The sequence below is a fragment of the Myiozetetes cayanensis genome, unplaced genomic scaffold (genome assembly GCF_022539395.1).
Source record: "Myiozetetes cayanensis isolate MyiCay16 unplaced genomic scaffold, myiCay2020 scf10, whole genome shotgun sequence".
Taxonomy (NCBI): Eukaryota; Metazoa; Chordata; class Aves; order Passeriformes; family Tyrannidae; genus Myiozetetes; species Myiozetetes cayanensis.
The window spans coordinates 4,505,148-4,531,843 of NW_026086605.1; the positions used below are offsets into that span (position 1 = coordinate 4,505,148).

A 26,696-nucleotide genomic window follows, 5' to 3' on the forward strand; every position below is an offset into this window, starting at 1 on the left:
GATACTGAGTTTCTCAGTTTGCACAAGCACAGACTGGATGGCTTTCTCTGTCAGGCTTTAAATTTGACTTTTAGTTGCAGATGCCAATTACATACACACAGTAGATTTCAACTTCTTGCCTGTGGTTACTCCAAACAAACCCTGATTTGCTGAACTAAACATTTAAGTTATCACACAGCTTACTTTTTCAGGTTTTAGCTTTGATTTGTTTATAAACTTCTGGCTGGTTACCCTTAAGGAGTGTTCCCCCATGTTTGAGTATGGAAATAAACTATTGAAATAATAATAATAATAATAATAATAATAAAGTGGTGCACAGAGAAGCCTTAAGTTAGTATAAAATCATCAGGGGAATTATGGAAATCAAACAGTCCTGTTCCAGGGTATGTCAGCAGGTAAAGTTTAGGTACAAATCTTTGCAGGACCTTCACTCTGCATCCAGAACTCTGCAAAGTCACTGCCCTGGGAGGGGAATTACGGTGTGGAATGACCACACTGGTTGAGTTAACGAGGGAAGAAGAGATTTGGAGCTCTTATTATATTTTGACTCCATTAAATTAGGAGCCTTTTCATTCTTTTAAAAGGAATATAATTGTTAGATTAACAAAATTAAAAATCATATAGTATTATCCTAAATGTTAATAAGCAAAGCCAAGTAACAAGATAAAAATGCTGGAAAATATGGATGATCTTAGCTTTTAATTAGTAGCTGTTTGCAGAAACTTTGCCTGTGCTGCAAAGTTTTATGGATTTTTAATCCCTAAGGACTGAGGATAAATTAGGGCTTGCAGGTAAATTCAGGGGTGCGGGTGTGTCCAGTTTTTGTGGGGTAGAAAGCACTGCTGACTGTTATTAGGAAAAGTGACGTGGTGGAGCAGCCTGTCATCATTTTATCACAGAGTTGTTCATGTAGAATAACAGAGTTTGCAGTCCTGCTAAATGTCAAACTAGTATTTTTTTAACTCTGTTTGGAAAGCCTGAGGCACCAGACTTGAATTTTCTCTCTCTTGAACCTCCTTATTTATTGCTCACTACCCAAGTCATTCTTCCTGCTGCATTTCTAAGTGCCTTGGAAGTCTTTGCTTTGGAATAAACAGGATCATATGGCATTTTGATTTGTCTTTTCTCCCCTCCCATCCACTGGCAGGCTCTGTAAGAGTGATGTATAAAATCATATCCCAGCTAATGGCTGAGATACCCAATAAATGCCTTTAAATGCTTTTGTGAGCTTCAGCTTTAGAACTAAATGGCAACAAATAAAATGCACGATTTAATAGGCCTGGAGAATTTTAGATAAAACAGGAATCTATTGGAGGATAAACTATTTAAGAATTTCCTTACAAGCCAAACCAGCTGAATGCAGCTGGCATATGCAATTGTCTTTAATTTTGACATTCATACTGTGCTTTCTGAACACAAATTTTATTAATAATACTTAGGTTGTGTTGCCTCCTATATTGTGCATAAAATTAAAAGGGATCCATTCAACGTGACAAACTTCTGGAAAATAAAGGTTATGTAGAATTTTGCAAGAGTAGCACCATTATCAGGAGATTTACACTTGCATTAAGAACAGTGCAGACTTGTGGGGTGAATTAATAACTATTAACTTCCTACTGGAACAAATGCAGTGTCAAAAGGTACTCCCTGCGAATTCATGGTGCTCTAATGCCAAACATTCGCTGGGATTTAGTGTTCTGGAAAAAAAATAATAGAACTGTTACAAGAATTAGGCTGCTTTTCCTTACTGTGCTCTGCAGCTTATGGAGAATAGGAGGAGTAAAGGTTTATTAACATTATTTTGCCGTGGAAATTTGGGCAGCTCCTTGTCGGGGTTGCAGTGGTTCTGGCAGGAGAAGGATGTGCTGGGGGTGTGTTGCTGGGAGAATCACTCACAGTTCTGCTCACACTACACTGCTCTGTCTTCCAGGAGTCCAAAAGCCACACTACTTCCACTGCAAGGCTTTTTCATTTTTATGGGCCTTTCTGTTAAATAATTGAAAGGGCAGGCTGTTAAAAACAAGAGCTTAACGACAGTTCCTTATCTGCATTACTGGGGAATGCTCGGTGTTAATTGTTCTGACTCGACATCGATGAGTTTTGTGGGTGTTTAAGGAAAAGAACAGCCAAACCACGGGGGAAAAGAGCAGTTCTGCTCCTTAGCTCTGACCAACAGGTCTTAAAACTGTTGGAGCTCTGGAGAGAGAGATCTGGGTGGTGCTGGGGATTGAAAACAGACTCACAGATGGGTTTGGGTTGGAAGGGACCTTAAAGCTCATCTCATTCCACCCCCTGCCATGGGCAGGAACACCTTCCCCTATCCCAGGTTACTCCCAGCCCAGTCCAACCTGGAGATGTGAATACTTTCAGGGATGGCCTGTGAGCACTTACAGCACTTATTGGTTTTCTTCCTTCATCATAGATTGACAAATGTTGGGTAAAGGGGAAGAAGGAGATGCCGGTTCCAGCTCCAGGCTTGGATCCTGCATCCTTGATATTGCTGGGAGGTATTGGAGAGGCACCACAGCAGCACAACAGATGCAGGACAGAGCATTCCCCAGGGAATGCAGGTAATCTCATCCTGTGGAAAGGGTGTTGTGTAGCCTGTGCTGGAGCTTCCTACAAATGGGAGATGACAGGCAGGAATGACTTTCCTGAGGTCAGTGGTTGTAAGGCAGCAGAGCCTGCCTGGGTTAGGATTACAGGCAGACAAGCTTGGGAGGGTGTGAAGGAGTGTTGAACAACTCAGCTGGGTAATTTAGGTCTAAAACCTGACATCATTAGCGGGATATTAATTGGGGAATAGTCTCAGTCAAGGAGTGTGTTTGCACTCCAGTGCTGTCAGCAGGCACCATGAAATAAAGGCTGTGTCATTTTTCACCTTCTTGAGGAGCACATTCCTGAAGTTTCTGGTTTCAAGCAGTTCTGGCTCTGCTGGAATTGTGAATTAGCCACGTACAGCTGGATCTGAGTGTGCTGATGATGGGGAAAGTGCACAGATCAGTCTGACTTTTGCTACAGCAAAGGCTTGTACAAAAATGAGTTCAGTTACCCAAAAAGAGGGATAAAGTAGAGCAAAACTGTGCTTTGGTTGCTGTGCTGCAGGGGAATAAAGGTCCCCAGTGCTGCAAATCTTCATCAAAACTGGTTCTAAGATGCTTTGAAATGTGAAGGAAGAGCCAAACTCTGTGGGGAGGAACTTGTCTTAAATACGAACATCAGTGTGAATGCCCCGAGTCTCAACTCCCAGGCCCTCGAGTTCTCATCCAGCATGAGGACTCAGAGTCGATGGATAGCACTGATGCAAAGAGCTCATTCCAGGTCGCCAGGGAACATGGTTTTGGTTCCATCTGGGAAGGACTGTGTGGAGAAGGAAGCAATGAGAGCGGGCAAAGATGGTGTGGAGACGTTGAACACAATGCTGCCAGGTTTTGTGGACCTGGGACAATGCGGAATAAGACCTTAAAATAATCATGGTGTGATTCAAGCCCCTGTAGCAGGAATTTGAAGCCAGGTTGTCTTTGAGACCCCTTCCAACCCAAACCATTCTGTGATTCTGTGGTTCTGGATTTTAGGATGGCTTGTTTGTGATATGGATGATTAGGAAGTGAAAAAAATAATTGAAGCCCCTCTTAGAATGTTTTTGTCTGAGTTACTGCTCAGACAGTTAGTGCTCTGCCAGAGAAGCTGCACTGAGGACTCCCCTGTTATTAATGAGAATTGGGTGATAACTCCAGAACTGTCTGAGTGAGGCACCACAACCAGACAGATAATTTGCATCCCCTTTATTGTGGCTTTGTGTGCTTTTATCACAAGGTGTGAATGCAAGGATGTAACACATTATTCTCACCAACTTACTCAACTAGAACTACCTAAAATACACAGATTCCTCTTGAATTCAGCAACTTAGGCTCAGTCTACAGAAGAGCTGAGTGTTATCAGTGTTACCAGGCAGTTCAAGCATAATTTCTGCTGGATGACTCTCTCCAGCAGTGGGATGTTTTATCTGTCTCTCTGTCAGCTCCTCAGAGATATCGCTGTGTTTTATTTGCCCATGGCCTTGATACACAAAAATGTGTTAAACTGATCCACAAGTTAAATTTCTTTACTCGTGGATGTCTCCTCATTCATTTCTGTCTGCATTTGCAGAGAATAATGAATATAATAACAAAATGGGCATGAACAACCCAATCACTAATGGTTTGAAGGAGACACTGGGCTCCTTGTGGATAAATACACAAACATTGGTGATTTTACTGAATCCTCTCTTCTTCCTTCTCCCAGGAGGCAACTAATCAAACCAAAACTATTTTTCATGTTCCTAACTTGAAAATACGGCCCTGAATTGACACACCTGCTTAAGTGGGTTTGTGCTGAGAATCAGAGAGCCCCTGTCCCAGTTTTTAAAGGCATTTCCACCATGGTTGGGCTTTATAAGCTTTGACTTGACCAAATCCTTCCAAGCAACAGGACCACAACCTTGGCACGAGCACTGGGAAAAAAAAAATGGAAGAGGCGAGGAAGGGAAGGTGTAAAACAAGCAGGGAAGGTGGGGAAGTGCACAAAACAAGCAAAGCTTTCTTTTTTTTAAAACTTGTGACAATTCCTCCTCACTTAGACCAGATGGAATGAGCCTCCCGTGCTTTTGTTTTTAAACTGGTTTAATTTTGTAACTGTGTGGGCCTTATTTATAGGCATGTTACAGCAGTCATGGGCAGGCAAAAATAACACAGCTTGCTTCTCTTCCCCATGGATGTCATAAAGATGAGGGAAGGCTGGGGTTTTGTGAGTTGTTCAACTCACTGGCTTTGATGTGGGCTGAGGCTGAGACCAGGTATCAGTGATGTGCAGGGTCTGGGGAATGGGACACGTGGTGGAGCTCCAGCACAAAAATCTCTTGTAATGACAGATAGAAAAGTTGAGATCTGCACCCAAACAGAGCAGGACTTGGAGGCCTTCAGCTTTGAAATCCATCTCTGTTTAATTCAGGCTGTGAACATGGCCCTTACCCTTCTGCACTCTGTATCAAATCCAGCAGATTTAGCTGGAAAATCTACTCCTGCAGTAAAATCAGGCGAAGTGGACACCAAGATTTGCTGTTTGATCACTGAATTGTTATTTTTACACCCAGTTCTCTTTGTCTGTGAGACTCTGCTTGGCTGTGGAGCTGGAAAGCAGCTTCAGGGCTCTGATCACCCCGACACGGGGCTGTGCGTGTTCGTGAACAAGGTGAGCTGTTGTCACTATTAAGGGATCAGTTTTCTGCCTGCACGGAGTGAAATTGTAGTAAATAACCTTCAAAGTGAGGATGTGCTCCACTACAGTAAGTGAATTGAGTGCATTCTGGGTGGTCAATAACAATTTAAAATTGGCAGTACCTAATGAGCTGTACTTGTGTGCGTTCATAGGTTATACAGCATTTTCTAAGCAAGCACTGATTTTCAGAAGGAACTCCCACTGAATTTACTGCTCTGAGATGATTTTTCCCCATAAAATATGCTCATGATCTCATTTCCATAAAGCCTATTTAATTTGCAAACTGATTAGTAAAAATACAAAGGGGGTAGGGGCTGTAAAGTAGATTTGTTGCTTACATGTTTTTTAATATCTCCCACAAATTCTCAGCAGTTTTTAAATCGTGGCTGTTAGAGAGCAGAATATAAGACCTTTTTATTAACAGCTAGTTCAGATAATCACGTGAATTTTTTATGCTCTCAGCTATTCTAGATCTACTATAATTTCCCCAAGTGTGCCTGAATTATGGGACTAGACATCCTCAGTTCTCCCTGACCTGTGGTTGGGACAGCCTTGAGACATCACAGCTCGAGAGGAGAGCTTTGTGCAGGTATCCTGGCATTTTAGCCTGGATTTTTGGCAGGCTCAGAGGTTTCCCTGCCTTTCACCACCACATCAGTCACGGCAAAGGATTGGCACGGCTAAGTTTGGCTTTTAAATCCTCCAGGACAAACAACAGGAGTGTTGATATTCCCTTGTCCTTTGCACAGCCTGTGGTGGAGTTTGGATCTCCAGGTAACCAATGGTGTGCTGTGGTGACCGGGAGGGTTTGGGCACTGCTGGTGCTTGTCAGGAAGGTGATTCGGCAGCTCTTGGGCTCCTTCCCTGTGTTCATCTCCACTGAACTTTGCTGCTTTTTTGTCCCCTCTGATTTAATTAGATATAAATTCTAATATATAATATTATATGCGTGTCTCATCAGTGCAGTAGTTAACTGGGAAAGAAAACACAGCGGTGATCTTATGAGCTACTTGTTTGTGAGCATAATTAGTAGAAGGGTGCATTGAATATTAAGTGCTGGCCTTCTTGATAAGTAACTAACACTTTCTCTTGTGCTGCTCTTGCCCAGCTGCTTTTTATGTGTCAATCTGAGGGAAAGGCACTGATTCCATTCAAGATTAGAATCATCTTGAGCATCTTGTTAAAAATACACATCATTAATAACAATGGAGTCCTAAAGAACACACATTTTTCATCAAGGGCATCACAACATCCTTACAAAAAAACACCCCAAAAACTAATTTAGTATCAGCCTTCCCCATTCTGTGAAGGCAGGATGCTTTCAGTGCAACAGCACATTAAACTCTGGGGCAGGAATTTCATTTTAGAACTGTTAGAATTAGAACAATTCCATCTGAGCCTTTGGATTAGCAATATACATTATGGATTTCTCCTGAAACCAGGGACCATATGCCATCACTGTATGGCAGAATATCAACCTCCAGGTAGGCTATAAATCAGTAATATCTGAGCACTGAGATCTTCTCATCTGAATCTGAATTTCTAATGCCAGAAGAAAATCCAGCTTTTAACTTAGAAGTGGTATTTGTACTGGGAGAGAACAGATCGTTGTAGTGGAGACAGAGCAGGCTCGTAGGACACCAATAGGCATCACACCAAGAGTAAGGAAATACGTTACTCTCCCTGCTTTCATATTTCTACTACAGGTCTGTTCCCTTGAAATTCTACATTAAATTCATCTGAGTACATGGCTAGGACAGTTGCATGTCATGTAATTATTTTTATTTATTTATTTTTAGCTAGTAGTTTTTCCAGCCAGCAGCCCGATTTTAACCTTGGTACATGCAGCATTCCTGACAGCACTGTAAATGTGAACGGTGAGCACCGTGGAACACTTAAAGAGAGGGAATAAATTCCCAGTTAATATCAGACCTGACCTGTTACTGGTTTGCCAGCAGGGGGGAAAAAAAAAATAAAATTATTCTCAGAGGTTGGAAAGAACAGGTCTTCCCAAACTTCCCGATCCTAGAGCCTAATGAGTTAAATTTTCCTCCGAGCAGGATTTGAGCTGCTTAGACACACAAGGTCAAACAGAACCGCTCCATTACCTATTCTGACTCGTGCAGAGAGGGGGGCACAGCTCCCTTGGGACGGAGCCCTCGGGAGAGGATGACATAAGCAGGGAATATATTCCCTGCTCCCAGCATTGCAAGATGTCCCTATTTTTCTGGGGCTGGCTGCTCAACCCCCCCGCCTTCCCCAGGCTGATCCCAGCGAACTGCAGTCCTGCATCCCCTCGCTGCCGTAACTCCCTGTAAACATGGCATTAAGTACAGGCGTTGAGGTCAAGGGAGAGGATTTGCACAAGAGATAGAGAGGCAAGATGGAAATGCAGAGCGGGAAGCTCGGGATGCCTTGCAGGATGCAAGGACCGCGACTTCAGGGATGGATCCCTGCTACCTTGTGTCCCGTTTTCCCACGGCGTTTTCACGGCATCCCCAATTTGTGCCGATGGTGATGAGGGACTTGGGTGTATTAAATGGTGAGAGCCCTGCGTCTCGATATTCACACTTCACTGAATGGCAGCAGTGCAGCCCCCGAGGAGGATTTTTGGGTTGGTTTGGCTTTCAATAGCAAGTTAAGGGATGAACGCATCCGATGCTCCTCCATCGCCGCGCTGTGCGGACACTTCATTAGGACGGCTGAAGTTAATAAGCAGCGGTAGTTCCTCGCCATCAGCCATGTGAAAAGCTAAAGCACTTCGTGCATCCTCCGAAAATCCTCCAGCTACACCTCTCCCCTCCCAGGCACCGCTGGAAAGGGAGCAGGGAAAGAAAGGCTGGCATTTTGCTAGATCGGGATATTCTCTCCTTCTCTGTCACGAAAGTTATTGGATGCAGGAGCTGTTCCCAGGCAGGCAGATACGCTATTGCATAACGCTGGCGCTCAGCGCCAGCCTTTATCCTCATCCCTACGAAGTTTTCCGCTGGAAAAACCAGCGGAGCGCAGGGGTTTTGGGGTCTGGGGGCGAGCGAGCCGCGGGCAGGGCTGTCCCTTACCTTATGCTTCCTCACGCAGAAGTGGCGGTCTGGGCGAGCATCTCCCTCCCGCCGCCGGGGCGAGCTGGGCGTCAGAGCCTCGGCGCATCTGCCGCGGAGGAGCCGCGGAGCCGCCGCCGCGCTCCCCGCTGCCCTCATGGGCTGCGGCGGGGGCTCGGAGTCCGGGGGTCCCCTCGGCCGGGTCCCCGCCGAGGGGAACTTGTTGAGCGGGACCGGCGGGCGTCCCCCAGCCGGGCGGGAGCGGGGAGGAGGAGCCGGGGGCCGGGCTGGCGGCGGGGGCGGGCGGGGGAGGTGGGATGGTGGGATGGAGCGATGCTCGCTGCGCGGGGTCCGCGCAAAATGAAGGGGGGAACGGGGAATCCGCCGCTCGCAGCCTCGCTAAAAACCCGCGGTTACTCCTCTATTTCCTCGACTCGTGGATTCATTAATAATAGATTCATACACACCGTCCCCGAGCACCCCGGTTTTCCAGTTGCGCTACGGGAGCACTGGAGCAGCCGCAGAGTGGGTGATGCTGATCCATGGGGAATTTCAGCGAAGCGCTGGGTTAAAGCTACACGGCTGCGTTTTATTGGGAGGGCAAGTGTTTGAGGTGCTGAAGGAATAGATACTCCCATTTGCTTTTAAAGCTCGGGGAAAATGGACGCAAGTTCAGAGCGAAGCACTTTGATAGAGCAGCTGGGATTGATAAATGCGGTAATGGGCTTAAAACTTCAATCCCATCTTTCCTCATTCTCCCTCAAACCTCTTTGTCGTTTTATAGAAGGATTAGTTTTTAATAGCAGAAAAAGTTGGAAGTTAAATGGGTCGTGTGTGTTTTACCAGACTGACTGACAGAAGATGTCACAAGAGGCTCGGGAATTGATCCGAGTTGTGAAACGGTGGGTTGGTCTCCTTTCATTTTGAGAATTCCAGTAGTTTTCCTGTTTAATACTTTTCACTGTGATATAAAACTCACCTAGCCCAGGTACCACCAGGTGCAGGCCATGCAGTTTCTCTGTGGTGGCACCGTCTTGGCCATGGGTGGCGTTGGTGAGGGTTGTTGATTTCGGGGTTACTGAAGCGGCCCCTGACTTGAATTGGCAGCTCAGAGCGGCCCGAACCGCCCCGTCAGTGCCAGGGCTGACAAACACCTCAGCACGGCAGGGAGGGATGCCCAGGCTGGGCACTGCTCGAGTCAGTGCATCCACAGGGCAGGATGCAGCAGAATTCCTGGCTGGAGTCCTGGGTGTCTCTCTGGAGTTAATTAGCTGGAGCAGCCCATTGCAGCAGGGAACACCCGGCGCTGCTGCAGCGGCCGGAGCACCGGGGCCAGGCTGGGCAGGGGCTCTGTGAGACACCCCCACAGCCGGCAGGGACACCCCTGTGGGCACAGCTGCCACACAGACATCGGCGTGGAGATGGATCCACGGAATTCCTCGCTGGTGAAACTGCAGTTCCTCTGTGCAGGACTGGAGCAGAGAATGTTCAACAAATCAGACAGTCAGCAGAGGGCAGCTAAGTTGCTCTCCCTGCCTGTACCTGTCCAGGTATCCGACTGCCCTCCTTCCTCTGCTCCTTACTCTGCAGGTTTGCTGCTGAGCCCTAAAAGAGGGTGTCCAAGGGGGTGATTTCTGCATCAGCTGCTGCTCTGCCCAGGGATAGGGACTGTGGCCTCCCCAAGGCAGTGGCACGGCTTCGATCACACTTAAGATCTCTCGTGGTATTTTATCAGAGATTCTTTTCCCCCAAGACGTCAGTGGGAAGAATTAAATATCAACTTGCTTGTTGATGTGAAAGCAACCACCACGCTTTTGCTTTTTTCCTTTTCTCTGCTTTTCTTTCAGCAGTGCTGACTTGCTGTATTCCAGGTCCTCTGTGGATTTCTCTGTACCCAAAATAAATGTGTTTTTTTGGCTGCAGCCTGTACACAGACGTGGGTAAAATTACATGGTAGGGTGACCATGTTTTAAATAGCATGTGCTCCTTCCACAGAGCAAATAGATCAGTGGTAGGAGATGCTGTTGCTTTTCCCAGGCTGAAGATGGGACTTTGTGCAGACCATGATTACTAGAAGAAAATACTCGATATCCTGAGTGGCTTGAAAGGAGAATCTCTCTGACAGAAGCAGCAGTTAAGCATCATTCTTGTCTTCTTCATAATGATATTTAGAAGCTGTTGTCTCAGGGCTGATTAGCCTTGCACAGCATTATGCATATGCCCCATTTATAAACCATACAGCATTTTCTGTAGATTTTTAGAGAATTAGAAAGTACTTTCTGGTTCTGGACCAGATTCATGTGTAACTACTGACACCATTGGTGTGCCCAGGGATATTTCAAATGAGGGTTTGTGAAGAATGAAATGTTTCCTGATTATCAGGGTTCGTGTTACTGTAAAAGCACGTTGAAGTAAATACACTGGGAACTTGGAAATGCTTCACCATCCCCTTTGCCAATTTTTTAGCCTTTAAAAATGCTGAGCACAACTGTTGCATAATGAAATGTAGTGTCAGAGCAGTGCTTGAGAAGGGGGAGAGAGGTCGGGCTTCAGCCTGGGAGGATGCAAAGAGAAAAGAGACAGTTCATTTTAATTGTTTTAGATTACAGGTTTATTACTCCCTAATGGAGTGTCCTGCCTTCCCAAGGCTGCCTTTTCCTCCCAGTGTTTGTCAGGGAGGGGGTGCACAGCTCAGGGCTGTGATGGTGTCTTCCCATGGTGTGTTCCCATGGCATGGGCAGGTGGGGGGGTGGAAGTCCTGCCTTGGATTCTGGAGTGAGGGAGATCATATATTTGAGAGCAGTGAGACATATATATATATATATTTAGTGATATTCTCTGTGGAGAAGTACAGCAGGGGGTCCTTCTTCCACGCTGCTAATTGCATAAGAAATTTTGGGAGGAGTGTGTACTTATAAATGTTGATCTTCCAGCACAACCTGATGTTACAGACTTCAGATTTTACTTTTTATTTTTTTTTCTCTCAAATTCAGCTTCTGGGAGAGTGTGAGGAGACAGGGCATTTCTGAATGACTGAGGTGCTGGTGTAGGAGGGTCAGGCTGTGCCCTCCTGCCTGGCAGCACCAAGTCCTGTCCTCCCTCCCCACGCTCGGGTTTGGCTCCAGGACTGCTCCTGTGTGTGCTGAGCAGGTGCTCTGTGTGATTGTGAACGTGCAGGTCCTACAGTGGAATGCTAAAATGGAATTTTCTGGATCAGTCTATGGAGTTCTTGTCAGTCTTTGAGGAAACAAGCTGGAATCCAGCTCAGGGAAGAGCACGTGGAGCCAGAGCTGGAGTTACCAGCTAGCTGTTTCAGGGAGTGCCGGTGAGGAAGGCGATAAACCAACCCCAAAGTGACGTTCAGAATCAGCCTGAAAACTGCTGTTTAAACTCCCCTGGTGTGAAACACTGAGGGGCAGAGTTCAGGGCCCTGTGAGCAGGGAAGAGCCAAGGAAAGGACCAGTGTCATGTCCAGGTGGTGCCCCTTGGTGGGCTGTGCTGAGCTGCTGATGTGTCTGGGGCTTGGGAAGGTCTCACAGCTTGGGTCCGTTCCTGCAGGGCCTGCTGTTGGACCTACAGTGAGTAAATTAGGAGGCAGAATTTAAGTCCCAACACTAAATACCTGAGCTGGGCTCCGAGGGATATCCTTTAGGACCAGCCTAATTTGTCTGAGAGTGTTACAGACTCTGTTTGGGGTGAAAGAAGGGTGAAGTTCACTGGATCTGAAACACAGATGTGGACAATGTTGTGCCTTTTCTCCCTCTAGTCCCTTGGGCCCGGTGCTGTCAGCCGGGCTTTGCTGAAAGCAGGTATTTTGACACTGCTGAATCTTTGTGGTTCTTTCCATGCCTTTGGGTGACATCTGCCTGGCTTCCTGGGCTACACTGGTTATTTATTTATTTACTTATTCCAGCCTGCCATTGGAAGAAAAATGGTGGGATGTTAAATATGCTTCTCTGCTCCAGCTGAGGTGGAGGCAAACTTGGCTTGAATTTCAAACAGGTCTCCATGCAATCAAATCCTTGGAGGTGCTCCTTGCTTGGAGGAAGGATTTATTCTGCTTGGCTGTGATGCCAAAGAAATAAGGTGTCTCAGAGTCATGTTTGGCAGAAATTTGAGGCATTTGATGCAGTGTCTTGCTCCACGATAAGTTTTTTCCATGAGCTTGGACAATTCACTTGAGCCTCTGCTGTTGTTTGTTCTTTATCTGTAAAGTGCAGCTAATTCCACATCTCTTCATGTGGGGGAACATTTTTGAAGACAAAGTGGATTTCAGCCTATGTGTAATACCCATAATATCCATGTGCAGCTAAAATATTAACCAGCTCGTTGAGGGAACTGCTCTTTGTGGGTTTGCTGCTCCAAGAAGGAAAATGCTGAGTAACCTTATCAGCTCTGATAGTTATTTCTGTGCTTTGTTGGGATAAGAAGGAACAGGATTTGGTTCTCTCTCTCAGTTTCTCTTTAGATGGAAATATAACAGCAGGTCTCAGCAGCTAAAGCTGAGATTTTGGGTTCCAGTTGAATGGTGTCCCATCAGGAACCCAAATTGCTGTAGATGTTTATCATTCATACTATGAAAAAGATCTGAATTTTCCTGGAATAGAAGTGGGAGTTTTTTTCATATTTTCACTGTGTTTCTAGTTCAGAAAAGTTCCTTTTCCATACACAGGTATTTTTGGATAGGGAACTAAAGCGGTGGTTGGAAATCCTTGTTTGTTCTTCTGAGGACGAGGATTCTGATCCCTTGTGGTGAGGAATCATTTGTCTGATCAAGATGTTCTCAGTAGGTGCTGAATTCTGCCCTGGCTCCATTATCATGCAGCTTGTACAGTGTGGAAATAAATGAGGGGCTGGGAGAGTGTGATGTATGAGACCCTAAATGGCTGCATTTTGTTCAGATTTGAAAGGCAGTTTAGCTTGTCCTCATTACTGATGACTTGTGCTTTTATAGCCCTTCTTTCTGCATTTCAGAAATCCTTTGTGCCCATCTGAATAATAAATCACCCTGTTTGATTTGCTCAGCGAGAGCAAATGTGGAATTACATCCTTATTAAGATGTCTCAAGAAACTGGGAGTGTGTGGGACTTTTTTTTTTGTTAAAGGAACACCGTGCCAACTTTGTTAATAATTTGGTTTGTCTCGTTTATTTTATTACTTTTCCTGATTCCAGGGATTTCTCTCCAACTGCTTTATGGCAAAGGGAAAAACACTGCCCTGCTTAAAAATAAAAAAGTCTGATCAGACTTCTGATTGCCTTCAAACAAATGGTTTCAGATGTAAGCACCTAATGAAATTTGGAATGAACATGAATTCCATCTTAAAATTCAAGTTGTGGACACAAAAAAAAGGCAGATCTAACAAATAACGGGGATACTGCATCTGCTTCCTATTTGCTCTGTGGTGGAATAATATATTATTTATACAACATTGATTTCATTAGATGGAGGATTTAATGCAACTTTTCTGTCAAACTGGAGAACATTCAATGTTATAAAGCAATGTAAACTCCCAAACCCTCAGCAAGGTTTTCTCGGTTGAAATATTGAACTATTGAGCATAAAAATACAGACTTTTATGTGCTTTTACACGTTGCCTTAAAGTTAGAAGCCCAGAGAGCAGCCTGGTCCCATTGCATAATGCTTAACAGGAAAAACAAGCTGAAATTAAACGTATGAAGCAAATGAAAAATGAAAATATGAAATTATTGGAGAGAGAAATAAGTGACCGGTGCAAATAGATGTAAATTGAACACACTGTTTCTGTGGATGCTCTGAGTCTAGACCAAAATTGGGGATTTTGGCCATAATGTTGAGAAATGAACTCTTTAGTGGAGTTTTCTACAATCCCTAAGCAGGCACCAAAATTTAATTGCCCTCAATAACTTTGATACACGACACAGGGTTGTGGTGGCAGTGAATAAAAAGGGATATAAAAAGACAGGTCGCAATATCATGGGCACCCCAAATTTAGCTCACAATTAAGAACTTCTACTCCTTTATTTATTTTTTTTCCTAAATAAAATGACCTAAACTTTTAGCTTTTGCAAATTAGAATATGCTAAATTCATGACTGGCTGTGCAGACACCTAAATCTTTTATGCATTAAAATACATGTGACTTAAGTTTTAACTTAGGAATGTAAGAAGAAAATCCTAAAAGCACAGGATATTTAAATAAGTTGTGTTGTGCAACAACCTGTTGATAAATATGGGAAGCCTGATAATTGCATTAGTTGAGTTTACAGTTGACAGCAGAAACCGAGTGAAGTCCTTCTTAATCCTTGGTCTGTGTCTCTTCAAAATGCAGTGCAATAAAGTGTCTCTGTCCTTTACAACTTCTGGGCACTGTATTAAAAACCATTAAAAGCAGCAGCACATTTTTTTTTTGTTCAATTTTTAAGCAATTTTAAATATTAATACTTAGCAGCAGTTGAGGAGTGTAATTAGCAGATGCCTTAAATCCACGGGTGTCCATCAGCGTTGTGGGAAAGCCCAGTAACTGAAGGGGCTGTTGGGAAGGAGGGAGAAACCTCTGAAACCACAGAAAGAAAGTGATAGTTTTGATAATACTGTGAAATTTCCTCAGTTTGCTTCTAGGAATTCAAAGTAGTGCCTTATTATTTGAGTGTCTCCACATCCTTCCCTTGTCGGTGCCCTCCTGCCCGAGCCTGGGTGGGGAAATGTTTTGGAGGGGAGCTGGAATGATTGTTCCTTGTCTCCCAACTTTACCAATCTTGACTTTGTGCATTCCCTTGGTGGTCTTGCCCTTGCAGCTTGGCTCCAGGACTTTAGGAGACACAACTTCCATGTTTTTCACTGTGTGTGAAAAATAAATGCCTCAGTTAAAAGTACCATCTCCTATTTGTTTGGAATTCCTCTCCTGTTCACTCCAGCAGCTGCCTCCTGTTTCTAAACCTGTGGAATTTGGAACATCAGCTGTGCACTCCTTTCATCCACCACCACTGTGGATTTGGAAATCTTGGAAAAATACAAATCCCTCCTCTTGTCTTCTTGGAAGAATCTGGGACTTTGTGACCTCTTCTCGGGAGGGAGCTTTTCCATCTGCTTGTCAGGGAGCCACAGACTGGTTTGGATTGGAAGGGACCTTAAAGACCATCTCATTCCATCTCATTCTCCCCTCTTTCTACCAGCCCAGGTTGCTCCAAGCCCTGTCCAACCTGGCCTTGGACACTTCCAGGGATCCAGGGGCAGCCACAGCTTCTCTGGGCAACCTGTGCCAAGGCCTGCCCACCCTCACAGCCAAGAATTCCTTCCCAGTATCCCAGCTAACCCTGCACTCCAATAAAAACCTCTCTCCATCTTTCTTCCAAGCCCTCTTTAAATACTGAAAAGCCACAAGGTCTCCCTGGATCCTTCTCTTCTCCAGGCTGGCATTTGGCTTGCCCTTCCCTGTACCTCCTGCAGTCCTTTCTGTCCCCCTCAAGCTTTGTATTTATTTACCGAGCTCAGTTTTGCCTCCCTGTGAGTTGCTGTAAATCAAAGCTCTCCTCGAAGGCTGGTGGGAAACACCACCGGGGCTTTATTTGGGAGCTGAGCCTTTCCTGGGGATGATGGGCTGGGGATGAGGAGCTAACAAGGTTTGTTTTGATGTGTAATGTCATTATTTCACATCCATTACCTGCTGACAGATAAACTCTGCAGGAACTGATTGTCTAAATAAGGGGCTTGCTGTCCTGTGGGAAAGCTGCTGGGGACTGAAGGTGACGCTAAATGGACACCATGGGACTGATGCTTCCTGTCACACTCGTTTTTGGTGGCTGAGACAAGTTGGGTGGAAAAAGGACAAGCCCCTTTCTCTTGGCACTATAAAATCACAGAGTGGTTTGGATTGGGAGGGACCTTAAAGCTCATCCCATTCCCAGGCCCTGCCATGGACAGGGATGCTTTCCACTGGTCCAGGTTGTTCCAACTGTGTCTCTATATCCCATAAGAGCTCCTTTAATAGGCAGTTTGTGATGGGATGTTTTTCACAAAATTTTAATTAAACTTGAAATTATCTTGTTTGTTTGTTTGTGGGTTTTTTTTGGTTTTTTTTTCTTTTTTTCTTTTTCTTTTTTTCTTTTTTTTTTTTTTTTTAAATGAAAACTGTTTAATTTCAGGTGTTATCCAAAATTACAAGGTGAAGATTCCTCACTAGAAAAGCTCCAGTGACTGGAAAAAAGCAAAATACATGTTAGTTTTTTACATTTAATAAGGAAAAAAAGAGTTTGAATAATTCACAGGGATGCAATGAGTATTTCCCTTTTATTTATTCATATTTATCTTTTGCCTTGAATTATAAACATATTAATTCCTACCCTACCAGTTAATGACTTCGGGTGATGTTTGTACTCTCTTTATGGAGAAATTGCCCATATCCCTCACAGGTACTGATAGGAACAGTCCTAACCAACGTTCCTTCTGTAGCCTTGAGAGAGTTTTGTCTTGCTCTAAGTAGCTTTTCTAAGGTATTTTTAAAGCATTTTTTAATAATCCTTTAATTTCCCTCCCCAGCAGATGAGGAGGATTTTCAGCCATAACAGTAGAAGTTTTTCTTACTCTCCTTTTTGCCAGATGTCAGGAGTGGGATGAGTCCTGTCGGCTCTGCCACAACACAGGGTTGGTTACCCCAAAATTGTGCTTATGATGGTTTTCCAAATGCACAGAAATGATGTCAGGAAAAGTACTTTCAAAATAATGATACTGTTGCAATAAAATAGGAATAGAACTTTTCACTCCTGTTTTGAGAACTGAAGATGGGATTGATGGGGGTTTTTGAGAGCTCTCAGGGATTTTTCTTCTCCAGTTTTTTCATGTTTTCAGTGTATCTAAGCAGTACTGTGTCACATAGAAACATTTGAATTCTATGGTATTTTAATCATAGAATCACACAATGGTTTGGGTTGGAAGGGACCTTAAAGCTCATTTAGTTCCAGCCCTTGCCATTCCACTGAGCTTTTACTGTGCATTATTTTTAATTTTATTAATTCTTTCTTAATATTTGGTTTATATTTTGGATATATATCAAGGTTACTTTGCCTCAGTTGTGCTGTTTTGAGAGGATTGAGCTTGGCAGAGTCTGGCACAGAGCTGGACATCAGAACATGGAAAAGAGGGAGGAAAAAAAGGAGAAAGGGATGTGGATGATGGAATATCCAGCCCCTTCCCACCACCCTCCCAGGCACACAGCCCGTGCCTCTGCTACCACTGCAGCCAGACGAGGTGATTCTTACCTTGGAACGTTTTAAATCACTGATTTTAATCTTGGTTTGGATTTAATTGCTTTTTTCAAAGAGAGATTAGTTCTCATTTAGGTGTGGATTTGTAATTAAAAAAAAAAACAAACATCTCTCAACTTAAGTTGCTTTTGTTGCCCACACGCATCAGCCACACGTGTGGGAAAGCAATTACAGAGCTGAATATACTGAATATACATTTAATCCTGGTGTTAATGGGAGTGGCATTGTTGGAACATGATAAATGACTTCTTCTTTGGGAGGGGATTTACTTTTTTCCCTTCTGATTTCTGCCACGACCAAGTTGGGAGGAAAAAAATGAAATTCAGTTATAAATCGAAATTTGTTTCGGTGGTGGAAAAGCAGCCCTTAAAAAGGGTTTGTTGTTGCTGGAATATATGGAGAGTGTGGGATAGGATGAAGAAAATTCCCCAAACATGTTTTGCACCTTAGATGCAGTGAGTTGTTCAGTAGGGAAGTTATTCCCCTCAGATGTTTAGGTGGGTTTGGGTGGGATTGCAAGCACAGAAAAACCTCAATTACCTTTATTTGGAGTAGAGCCTCCTGTGCAAATATTCCATTCCTTCCCTCAGGAGTTGGAGGATATCCCTGGAAGTGTTCAAGGCCAGGTTGGACAGGGCTTGGAGCAACCTGGAATAGTGGAAGGTGTCCCTGCCCATGGCAGGGGGTGGAATGGGATGAATTTAAAGGTCCCTTCCAACCCAAACTAGTCTGGGATTCTGTGACCTTGGTTTTTCCATGGAATGGAAAAGGGAATGAGATGTCCTGGTTTTAAAATATTTGGTTTGTTTCTCAACTTCCAAGTCTCTGTTACTGATCTGAAGTCAGTAGAATGAATTGAATTTAAAAATAAGAATTGTGTGTGTGAGGGGGAATTGCTGTTTCCACACCGGAGTTTATTTACTCCAGGAAGTTTGTCCTTTACCCAGCTGACAGCCCCCTTTTCTCCTGCTGGTGTTGCATTTCTGCTGAGTTCAGGCAGGAAAGGGTAAAGAGCCTTTTATCAGCAGCATCCTATTGGAGCTCGTTATGCTGGATGTTTTGGTCATTGTTCCAAATCTTAATATAAAAGGGTTTTAATTAATTCAGTTTTCTACAGTAGAAGTGTTCCTCTCCTTTTGCTTAGATTGCATGTTGGAGATTGATTTCATATTCTTTTCATGAGGTACCTTTGAAGCTCTTCTGGAGACTGTTTAGGTTGTCTGAGAGAATCCCCCAAAGTATTCTGAGTTACTGGGAGTTTAATAAGAAATAAGATTCAAATTTAATAACGTTGCAGGAAGAATTGGGTCATTCTTGGAGACTCAGCCCACATATTATCGTTTCAGGTCCTGCAGAGGAGTCCCTTCCGTGTTCCCTTTAATTAACTGCAAAGTATTAAACAGGGCTGTGTTCCTTGAGAGTGCATGGAATGGGATGTGGCTGCTCCTCCAGATAACTGCAGGGAGCCTCCCAGAAAATAGAGAAATCTGCACTTCTGGCTTTTTGTTGTTTAAGGGGAACACCTGAGAGTTTTTGTCCTCTGCTCCTGGAAACCCTGCACACACTGGACAAAGTGGAACAACCTGAAGGAGTTACAAAGTGGGATTGTCTGTGCAGGAGGCAACAGGTGCATGTAGGACAAGGATAAAACTCCTCTGCTCTGCTCTGCAGCCAGGCTGGGAGAGCTAGGGGGTCACCTGGAGAAGAGAAGGATCCAGGGAGACCTGAGAGCCCCTTCCAGTGCCTAAAGGGGCTCCAGGAGAGCTGGAGAGGGACTTTGGACAAGGCCTGGAGAAACAGGACACAGGGAATGGCTTCCTGCTGCCAGAGGGCAGGGCTAGATGGGATATTGGGAAGGAATTGTTGGCTATGAAGGTGGTGAGGCCCTGGCACAGGTTGCCCAGAGAAGCTGTGGCTGCCCCTGGATCCCTGGAAGTGTCCAAGGCCAGGTTGGACAGGGCTTGGAGCAACCTGGAATAGTGGAAGGTGTCCCTGCCCATGGCAGGGGGTGGGACTGGATGGGCCTTAAGGTCCCTTCCAACCCAGAGCAGTCTGGGATTCTGTAAAACATTCTGGTATCCAATTCCCATGGGATAACAGTGCTGATGTTCCCATCTGTCCCTGTGGGAGAGCTGGAGGCTGGATCCAGGCCCCTGCAATGGCTGTAGCTCCATGGGCAGCAGAGCTCAGCCCACAGCTCTGCCACAGCCTGGCCTGGACTCCATGGATCTTCTCCCTCTCGTGGTTCTTCTGCTTTTGTGCCTCTGGCATGGGAATAATGGGATTGCTCCTTCCTCTGGCAACTCCTGTTCTAACTCTGGATCAAAGTTGCCACACTGTGGAATAGCAGGAGCTCTGCTCCTCCAGCCACCACCCAATCCTCCCAGAGGAGCACAGGGGTGATTTGGGAGCCAGATTCAAAGGGAAGGGGCAGGTAAGCTGAGGATATTCCAGTAGGCAGGGAAGAGCAATGAAATCCCCTCTTTGCTGCTCCTGGGTATTAATCTTTACAGCTTCTCTTAGCTGTCAGTATTGGAACAGAAACTGTAACTTGAAATGGATCCTGTCTGGAAATTGTATTTCTCTTTGTTTACCGTGGTGGTGGATTTGTGTAAATACCGTTAATTTCGGTGCTCTAATGTTAAATATCACAGAAAATTGGATGTAAGTGAGAGAAGTCATAATGAAGGAGCAGCCTCTTATCAGCAGTGCTTCTGTCTTTAATCAGTTTTCCTGCTCTTTGGGGAGGAGGGAACGAGAACATTGCCCGTGATGGGGATTTCATTTTGATATCATGCAAATATGAAGAGAGCCCTGTCTTTATTTGTACCACTGATGAGAGCCTGGCAGTGATTCCTGTCTGCAAGGGCTCTGTCACCTTCTGCAGCTCTGGGAGCTGAGAGCAGCACATCCCATCCTGCTTCCCCATGAACCTCCTTCCCATATCCACTGTTGGCTCTCCCAAAAATTCAGGTAAGGGAACAGCCCCCAGGGCATGGCGTGATGGTTTGTGTGCTGAACAAACCAAAGGTGGCAACTAATTAAAAAATGCAAAAGCTTCCCCCAGGAGACCTCCTGCAAGTAGCTTTTTAATCCAGGGATATCTCAACTGCGTGGTTTTATCAATTAAATTTTGATTGCACGCATTTCTTATCTTTCAAGCTCGCTGAGCCCCTCAATAAACCGGTTGCTAAATAATTTATGTCACAACAGTCGAGTGAGAAGCGACAAAAGTGGAATAATTTGTCTTCAAAATGGCTGTTGCTTTTAGGTGTGTGCTCATCTGGCAGCAGCACCTGCCTGGTGTGAACAGGGCCTTTAACAGATGATAAATCTTGCCTTAGTATTCCCATGATTTGTCATGGGGATACCTCAGTGCAGGGATTTGCCTGCTGCAGAGCCAATATCCATAATACCTGTAGCCATCCCTGCCCCTGGAATTGTTGCAGGCATTTCTAACACAGGGCTCTGCTTATCTTCACTTTTCTTTTCTTTTTTTTAAGGTATTTGCAAACTTTAAATTCTTTGCCTGCTCTGCATCGGTGTCATCACTTTATTTACCTGGCTTTCAACTTCCACTGTGTTTGAGAAGCTTTAATGTCCCTTCCAACCCAAACCGTTCCGGGATTCCATGAAAATGTCAGTGCCATCTCTCTGCTCTGCTGGGAGTTTGAGTCCTTGTAGCCCTTACTCAGAGGTTGCTCCTCTCTGTGGAAGCTCTTCCTCAAAAGGGACCCTCCAGCTCCAGTTCCTTCTGTATCTCCTTCCTCGTCCTTCCCAATGTGTCCTGATATCACATGAGTGGTGGGAATGGCTTTGAGCACCAACCAGTTATAATTAAAATAAAAATAAGGAATTCTAAGTCCCAGAATGGTTACATTCCCACATTCAGTGCTGCATTTTTGCAGAATTATTTAAAAAGATATTATTATGTCATTTCCTTTTGATTTTATCCTATTTGAGTACTGGCCATTGCCATAAATACAGTTGTTTTCTGTATTTTATGACTATATTTATAATTCTATTACCAGCATTAATAAATGTTTAAACGAAGATACCTGGAACAGATTTGTTGAGGGCAGTTCTCCAGATTTTTGGGGAAATGATGTTTAGTGTAGCAAGGGGGAGAAAAAAACTGGGGGAAGGCAATTGCATTTGGAAAACCAGAAATAAATGTCCTGACCTTGAGGACTGTTCTATGGAGGAGCCTCCTGTTCAATCCTGACGCTGTGTGGAGCTTTTAAAAGCAAAGCATTTTTGGTTAAAATGGACTTCTTGGAAAAAAGAACCCTAAAAACATGATAAATGATGTTGTTAAAATGTCTCATTAATTTTTTGCTTGCGTTTTACAGAAGTTACTGCAAAGCACTTTCAAAGCAGGGAATGCTTTGTGTGTATTCCCATTGTGTGGATTTTGGAGTTTCCAACCAGTGAACCTTTTGCAAAATGAATTCCAGTTGAGCTCTTGGGATCTAAGAATCATGGAGTGCTTTGGGTTGGAAAGGACCTTAAAGCCCATCCCATTCCACCCCGTGCCATGGGCAGGAACACCGTCCACCAGCCCAGGTTGCTCCAAGCCCCATCCAGCCTGACCTTGGACACTTCCAGGGATCCAGGGGCAGCCACAGCTTCTCTGGGAATGCATTCCAGCACCTCCCCACCCTCACAGGGAAGAATTTTTCCCAAAATCCAATCTAAACCTGCTCTCTGTCAGCTTTAAGCCATCCCCTCTTGTCCTGTCCCTCCAGGCCACTCTCAGTAGTCCCTCCCAATGTTTCTTGTGGGCTCCTTCAGGTACTGGAAGGGCCCAGTTGGGTTTGGTTGTGATCTCTGTGAAGATCCTTTTCTCTTCTTCTCAGAGGTTTCCCTGGATTCAGAGCTGGAGGGGGTTGCCCTGCTCTTTGGGAATACAGGATTTTCCTTCTGATGAAACAGTTATCACAAGTTCCTTCTGAAGCAGCAGATCAGAACCCATGGAAGTGTTACAGCAGAGGGAGCTCTCAAAGGGAGATGCTTGAGTGCTTTTCCCTTACTGGGGCTCCCTGGGATTGGGAAGGATTTGTTGGAGGAGAGTGATGGAGAGCTGCTCCCAAACAGGGCCAGGTGTCTGTAGGTTTGGTCCTCTGTTAGCATTTGATAGGTGAAAGAAGTTTGGAAACTTCTGGACAGGGATTTTTTGCTAAGAACCAGCTAAACTGCCTTCCCCAAAAGTGATATTTCAGAGAATCGTGGAATCCTTTAGGTTGGAAAAGCCCTCTGAGATCATCAAGTCCAACCATACCCCAGCACTGCCAAGGTCACCACTAACCCATGTTCCCAAGTGCCACATCCACATGGCTTTTAAATCCCCCTGAGGATGGGGGCCAGGGCTGGACAACCCTTTAGGTGAGGACATTTTCCCTGCTCTCCTGGCACAACTTGAGACCCTTTCCTCTTGTCCAGTCTCTCATTACTTGGGAGAAGAGCCCACCCCCCAATCCAGCTCCAACCTCCTTTTTCAGGTGACTCTTTTCCCCTGTGGTCGTCAAACTAATTTATTTCAGTAAAACACGAAGTAGGAAACTGAAAAATGTCCTCTTGTTGCATTTATGTTGCATCCACAAAGTGATTTGTGTTAATTGCAATTATCGACTTAAACTTGTATCTGAGGAATGTTTTGCTTCCTGGTTTGCCCCGTGGGGGTTGTGCTAAGCCTTTCCTGCAGGGACCCAGCATGGAGCTGACCTCTCCAGTGTTGGCTTTTATGGAAAATGCTTCATTTTGTGTTGCTTGGAAGAGCTCCTGGATACAGCAGTTGGCAGGAAAGGGGTTGGGAAGCGCAGGCTGGGTTGGGGCTGCTCTGTCGTGGGAAGGGCTGAGCTCGTGGGGCGGCACCAGAGGGGTGGGTAAATCCTGGTCTCCTTCCAGTTCCTGACCACCCTTTCCATGAAGAAATTCTTGATGTCCAGCCTGAACCTTCTGTGGCACAGCACGAGGCCATTTCCTCTTGTCCTGGAACCCTGGAGCAGCAACCCTGGAGAAGCCTCCTGAGGTTCCTCTGACAGATCCTTATCCCAGTAGGACACCAGGATGTTGTTGCTTGATGCCCCACCTGTGAAAATGGAAAATTTCCTTAGATCATGTGCACTTTTCAGGAAAATCAGGTCTTTTTAATTCTTTCCAATTTTGGAAGCTGGTCAGGACCTGGTGATCAGCACTGAAGTCTTCTAAGTCTTAAAACGAGTTTTCAGTTGATTGAGACTGAATTGTAGAGATCAAATCACAATCTATAAAATACATTTTGAGGCAAAACAAGATTTTCAAGACCAAATAAAGTGATGTTCACCTAAAAACTCTGATATCAGTGCTCTGCATTCTGCATGGACTTACCCCATGGGTTGACCTAGGAGAGGTTTTGCTGTCAAGGCAAACCCTGAGCTCCTTAAATCACATCAAGCACCTCTTTTCCAGGAGCTCTGGAAATTTGTCAGTGAAAATAAAATACCTTCCTGCATCTTGACTGGCAAAAGATGCTTTATGATAATGTTTGTGGCAGCAGGAAAAGCCCCCAAATATTTATCACAGCCATTACTTGGGTGTCTCAAAGGGAAAAGACTCCCATGTTTTATTCCCCGTGTTCAAAAGGGCAGGATTTGGCCTAAGGAAATGGAAAATAGAGGATATTCAGTAAGAACATGTGATAAATGGGAACATTTGGCACTTGTTTATATTCTGCTGGTGAATTTGCTGTCAGATTTTCTATTCCAGGAAAAGAAATGTTTGTTTTAATACTGGGAGAAATACATGTATGAATTTATATACATATATCTATATATTTATATTTATGGACCTTAGGGGGTTTGCTTTGTTTTGGTTCTTTTTCTGCTCTTTCTGGTGTGATTCTGCTGGTAAAAGCTTCAGGAATCTGTGTCAAACTAAATATTACAGAATATAAAATATTCTTTAAAACAAGAAGGGATGGGAGACCCTCTGCCTTACTCATGTTGGGTTGTATAATATCTTTATAAACTATATGGAATATATTATTTAAGTGAGCAAACTGGTCTGCAGACAGAATGAACTTGACATTTTCACAAGCCAATACCCTTAGAAGTTACCAAAAAGTTGGAATTTGGGACATTTTAGAGATGGATTTTGATCTTTTGAGTCAATAAATGGTGACAGTTTAATTTGTGGCTTATAGAATTGGTAACAACTGATTTTTTAGTTCTTTCTTTGTTGCTTCAACAAAGTAAATTCTATAAAAATGTTCTGAAATCCAAAATGTAGTTAATTCATTGAAGTGTTTTGGGATTTTGAGGGTTTTTTTTTTAATATATTTACCCATTTATTTATTTAGCTGTGTAGTTTTTTAGGCCACGTAAGGAGAATTTTAAAAAAAATAATTATAATTTACAGTTTTTCATCTATTCCCGAGCATGGAAAGAGGGACATTGCACTGAAACAACCCTAAACTCAAATGTATTTTTGATTTCTCTTAGATTTTCTCACTAGACACAAAGAGCTTAATATTCCCAACTTAAAGATTTCCCTGGAAGAAAATGGACAAGACTGTTTAAAATAAGATGTTTTATCCCTGAGGGAGATAAGTGTTGGCATGTGTTGTCTCTCCTGCAGGGAATTCTCTTCCCATTCTGAAATTTCTCACTGTTAGTTTTACTTGTGGGGTTTATTTGATCCCCAAATTTCCCTTCTTGTACTGGTTCAAGAGCCATTTGAACATGGAGTGTCTCATTTTAAAGATAATTTAGGGAAATAATTTAGGGACTTTTGGGCCTCTTCAGCTTTTCCTTCAGAGCTGAATGTTACAGAAATTAAAAGTAATTTTACAGTTTGGGATTTCATGTTCTTTTTTTTTAAATATAACATTAATTTCTGAATAATCAGGCATCGTTTCCAAAGGAAAAAAATAGACCCTTTGGTGTTGTGTTTAGTTTGGTTTTCTTTTACTGGGGCTGAATTTGATTATTCTACTCCCTCATTCCTGAGCTTCGACAGTAAGGAAGGATGGGAAAGACTTCAGGATAAACCCTGACACTGTTTCAGAGGATAAAGAGCTGATAAATGCCCGGGGCAGTGGCAAGGCCCTGGTACTCCCCTTGCAGGACTCTCTGTGTCAGTGTAAGCTTTGCAATTATTGCTATGGTTAAAATTCAAATCGATTTTTTGAGAATTAGATCCCTTTTTATTATGTGTTGCTGGAGATGATGACAGCAGTCTCCAAATCCAACTAAGGATTAAGAAGCAGCTTAAGTTTAAAATGTAATCATCTTTAGCTATTGTTAAATAGTCAGTAGACCACATTAAAAACGCCTTCAGTACAAATATTGCCTATAAATAATTGCAGATTTTATTAGCATTGTAATTAAGAGCCTGCTGGCTGCAAATGATACCTCACTAAGCACAAGGAAAATGCTGAGGGGTGAGCAGATGACTGGTAGTGCACTTTTTTCCTAGTCCTGAGGAGATTTTCGTACCCAGTAGGGACTTGAACAGTGTTTATAGGTGGGGATCTGCAGGTGAATGTTGTCCCAAGGATGCCTGTGTGAGAAAATGTTGCCTTAAAAGAACAATAAGGTATCAAAGAAATAAAGAAAGAAAGGGGTTTATTACCTAGGTAAGTACTGAGATGAGCATGAATCATTGTTAATGCAGGAACACAGGAGTAAGTGTTGGTCAACTGCTCAAAGACCCTGCTCAGCACCACTCTGGGGGTTCAGCATCAGCTGCACAGCAACATTTAACGAAGTTCTGCAATTTTAACTAAAACTTAAAGCACTAAAGAATCCCCTCCTGTTCATGTTTCGTTTGTATTTGCTAAGCTTTATTTTCCTGTGTTTGTTCTTGACTCCAGCACCCATTCCAGGTTTTTACCAGGCTTTCCTATTGGCATTTTCCCTCTTGCACGTGGGCTCGGAGTGTTTCACCTCCAGACATTAAACTTTCATGTTCCTTTCCGATCCTCACCGTGCTAATTAAGAAGATATTCTTGTGGAATTGTCCCTCCCTTCGGTGACTCATCATCTTCCTGGCTGGTGGGGACAGCCAGAGCAGCCTGTGCTGCTCCCAGGGGAGGGCTGGGCTGCCTGGGCAGGAGCTGGGATGTTGGAGGGGGTGGAGGAGGGACAGGGGTCACCAGTAGGTGCAGAGGATGACAATCAA

The 26,696-nt window shown here is 44.1% G+C and overlaps 2 protein-coding genes across 3 annotated transcripts in view; one reads left to right on the plus strand and one right to left on the minus strand.

Annotated features, from left to right (window-relative positions):
• INSYN2A (inhibitory synaptic factor 2A) overlaps nucleotides 1-8,555 on the minus strand; it is a 38,148-nt gene extending 29,593 nt beyond the window's left edge. Inside the window, exon 1 of the mRNA XM_050305365.1 lies at nucleotides 8,316-8,555. The gene's annotated coding sequence lies outside the window, so the exon portion shown is untranslated. The remainder of the gene's footprint in view (nucleotides 1-8,315) is intronic.
• The window catches only part of DOCK1 (dedicator of cytokinesis 1), a 263,338-nt gene that overhangs the window by 116,041 nt on the left and 120,601 nt on the right, over nucleotides 1-26,696 (plus strand). The window lies entirely within an intron of this gene.